A 4235-nucleotide genomic window follows, 5' to 3' on the forward strand; every position below is an offset into this window, starting at 1 on the left:
AAAAAAAAAAACCCTTAGGAAAAATGTTACTTTTATTCTAGGAAACAAAAAGGATCAGCAATGTTTCAAACAAAAAGCCATATAAAATTATTTTTGTCCTCCAACCTTTTAGTCCCATCTAATTAAATCTTGATCTGCTTGATGTTAGCATAGCAATGTTTACAAAAGTATCAGTTTTTTAAAAAATTCTTTAAGTTTTTGCCTAGTCCAGTGGTATTATCTCCAAAGCTATTAATAACCTGTATTCAAGAGGAATTGACAGGGTCTTTTCTATGAATTTTTTTTAAGAAGTAGCAAATTTGGTACAGTAGCTGATTATAAATTGCTTTCTGAGAAGATCCAAAATAAATTAATAATTACCTGTGGATGCCAAAAATGCTTAGAATAACCATGGTTAAAGAAGCAATTGGCAAGAAAATTTGTTTTGTTTTTTTTTTTTTTGTGTGTGTGTGTGGTATACAACAGTTTAACATAATTATCATAATTATGACTGATGACATATATCAGAGCACACCATAATTTTAGGACTCTCATTCAATTTTGGAAGTCACATTAATAACATTCTTATAAAAATATAATCTGAAGAAAGTTAAACACTATTCTTACCTAACAATGTTTCCCATATGATTTTTATACACTGAATAAGCCTATTATGTATCTCTAGTGATACAGAAGAGAATCTGGAGGCAGGGAATGTAAGGCTGATTCACACTGTCTTCCTAGAAGTAAATCAAAAGGAAAACTCCAACTTTCCATGGCCAAGTAACAGAAGAACAGAGTCTACTCCCTCTGCAACCCCTCCACCCCTGCTTTCTATATCACAGATGAGAAATGGAAAGTGCCTCTAATTGGTCCTCTCCCACAACCAATCAGACTGGTCATGGACCAAGTCTTTATTTGCATAGGGGTTTAACTTTGTAACCTCATTTCAGCCTGATTTCATGACAAATCAGACTGTCATGAGCCACTCCTGCATTTATAGAGGGTGTAAACCAAGTAACCAGTGGGAATCCTCTACAGGGTATTTAAACCCCAGAATATTCTCTAACCAGTGCTCTTGAGCCAACTGCTCAAGCCCACTCCTGCTCTGGAGTCTACTTTCATTTCAATAAATCTGTGCTTTTATTGCTTCATTTCCTCATTGCTTTGTTGTAGGTTTTGTCCAATTATTTATTCAAAATGCCAAGAACCTAAACTCATAGTCAAGACCCTCCACCAGTAACACTTGGACTTCCACAGGTTCGAATTTGTTATGCATGAGTTAGTTTAGATTAAAAAGATTTAATTTTAGAATTTGAAATACAATTTGGGGAAGTATGTCAAATATTAAAGATGTAAAACACTTGATACTATAGTCATATTTTAAAACATGATTAAAATAGGATAACAGAAAGAGGGAATGTCAAGGTGGTTGACCAGAAGCAGCTAGTGGGCACCACTCTCACAGAGAGAAGAAGAAGAAGTAGTGAGTGAATACTAGATCTTCAACTGAAACATCCAGGTGTACCCATTGAGATTCCTCAGGGAAACAACTTGACCGATGGAGAATGTGGAAGAGTGAGACAGGACGATTGCCCACTTGTAAGTGACACAGAACCAAAGGAGGCTTCCCTACTGTAGGGAAATGTTGAGTGAGTGAGAGTACCCAGGGGCCTATACTTCTTCCATGGACCTTTGCAACCTGAGGCTGAGAAGATCACCTCATGAGGCCACCCCGCTGGGGCCTTCAGACCGTCATGCAGAGTTACGTGGAGTCTGGGCAGAACTGCCACTCATGCATATGCAGAGTCCTAGGAGCCTTGGATCCCTGGGCATCCTGGGATTAGAAGCTGTAGCTCTGGCAACAGGAGAGGTCAGGGTTCCTTGTATACCCCCAGGAAAGGGGCCAAATTCAGGTGGCTGAGCAGTGATGGACTTCAGGTCTCACCTCTACTGTACCTCCCAGGATAAGGCCCACTGATGCAGTACTCCAGCCACACCCCACCATGGCTCTCAGTCTGGTAGTAGCTTTACACTTCCCTGAGATGGGGCTCCCACAGGGAGAGGCAAGCCACCATTTTTGATGTCGTGCAGCCCTTGCTGCTGTTGCTATTGCCTTCAGGCTTCACAGGGTGCTCAATGTCTATAGACTGCTGTAGATCCCCAGCATAATGCAGCTGCCTCATGGAAAAAGTGGTCAGACATTTTCACGTGGGTCCCTGACCTGGGACTACAGCACAACTAACCTGCCTCCACCTGAACACTTCAATGGAAGGCAGCTCTGCAGTGCTCTGAGGAGAAAATTCCAGAGACTACCCACAGTGCCTGAACCACTGTAGTTGCAATGGTATCACCCTAACTGACCTCAGGCTGGGGAAGGAACAAAGGGACTACTTAATAGTTTCTATGCTGGCACCTCAAGCACCCAGCAGCCACCACATGAAAAAAATTTAGTCCCTCTACCTTGGGACCCCCCACCCCCTACTTTTCACCAGGAAGTGCCCTCAGCACAGGAATGCACAACAGCCATCACACCCATGGCTGACCACACCTGCTGGTAGTTGTGAAGTGACAGTGTTCATCTGAAGTAATACCCAAGGTTCGTTGCCTCATGCCAAGGAAATTGAGGATGCAGACACACACAAGGAATGAGTTTAAGAGCAGAGATTTAATAGGCAAAAGAAAGAGAATAGTGCTCTCTCCTGCAGACAGAGAGGGGCTCTGGAGTGGTTCTTCCAGTTCCGTGGTGAAATGCATGAGGTTTTATAGTGGAGTTTGAGGAGACATTGTCTGATTTGCATAAAACTCAATGACTGGTTGGACCAGGTGTGCCATTTACATAGCTGGTGAAGAAGCTAGCCTCCCCATCCTAATCTTTTATTATGCAGAATAGTTCCTTACCTGGCCAGCACCATGTTGCCTGTTCCCTTACTGTACACGTGGTTGACACAAAAAAAGAAAGATGGGTCCTGGAGATCCATGTTGAACATGCATGGCCCCCAGTTAGCCTTTTCCTGTTGGCATAGCTGCCAGCATTCACCTGTGCAAGCTAAAGCTTACTTTTCTATGTCTGCAGTTTGATTTACAGGCTGCTCCTTGTTAGAAATGATTTGGGCCTGCTTTTTGTTATCAAAGAAACCTTACGGAAGACTCTCTTACCCTAACTGCCTGCCTGAATAATTTCTTTTTAGCTCCTGTATCAGTGCCTCTGGATTTTCCTGGGGAGGGGCTCCCAGAGGCAACTGACAGCCTCTCTGCCACTGCCACAGCAGTGGTTCTGCCCCTGCTGCCCTCAGTCTGTGGAAGAAACAAAGTGCCTGAAGACTTCACCTATGTTACCAGCATGCCACAGCCACTGTCTGCAGAGGAACTGAGTCTCTTCTCCCTGTGAGTCATTGATTTCTCACTCCTCAACAAGCAGAGCCCCAGCTCAGCCCAGAAATGAAGTTGCCCCATCCCCTGGCTGAACAGTGACTGTGTTTCCCTGAGGAGAAGCTCCCAGAGGCAACCAAAAACCCCTGCCCCACTGCTACTGCAGTGGTGCTATCTTTGCTGCCATAAGACTGAGGAAGGAGCAAAGATTTTGACTGCTTTAATGACAACTCCAGAAAACTGCAAATGCTCTAAAGAAAAGAGGTTAGTCTGTGTCCCCTGTGAAACACTCACCCAACCCCATGCTCATTAACAGGCAATCTCAGCCCCCTGCCCTTAGACTCACATTGCAGATACCCTAACCCAGGCAAATTGCACTAATTGACTGTGGCTCTACGTGTCTCTGAAGTGGAGCCCCAAGAGGCAAGTGAAAGTCCCTCTGCAACAACCACTGCTAAAATTCCTTTCTCTGCTGCCTCCAAGTTGGGGAGGGGACATAAAGCCTGAGCTAATCCCAGAGCTGTGTTATCCAGCCTGTGAGTGACAAACCAAGATCTACAGCCAGCACTCAAGAGAGAGAGGAGCTCATACTTTCAGGGAAGTGACAGAGCAGAGCTACAATCATGAGGAACTACAGAGGAGTCACATGCCTGAGCAAGAGCCTACCTACTGGCTCACTTAAACACCACCTACTGGATCACAGACCAAAATGTCAGCACCAAAAATACCCTGCCAAATACTCCACTGTGAAACCAAGAGGAAGAATTCAGCTATAAATAAAGATGCTGCATGAAGCCTTTGCCTTCAGAAAACATACTGAAATCTATGAATTGTACTCAAATTACATCTCAGTTCAAGGAACACCAGCCCACAGAGATGAGAAA

Source organism: Cebus imitator, unplaced genomic scaffold (assembly GCF_001604975.1).
Source record: "Cebus imitator isolate Cc_AM_T3 unplaced genomic scaffold, Cebus_imitator-1.0 Scaffold557, whole genome shotgun sequence".
In the NCBI taxonomy this organism is placed as follows: Eukaryota; Metazoa; Chordata; class Mammalia; order Primates; family Cebidae; genus Cebus; species Cebus imitator.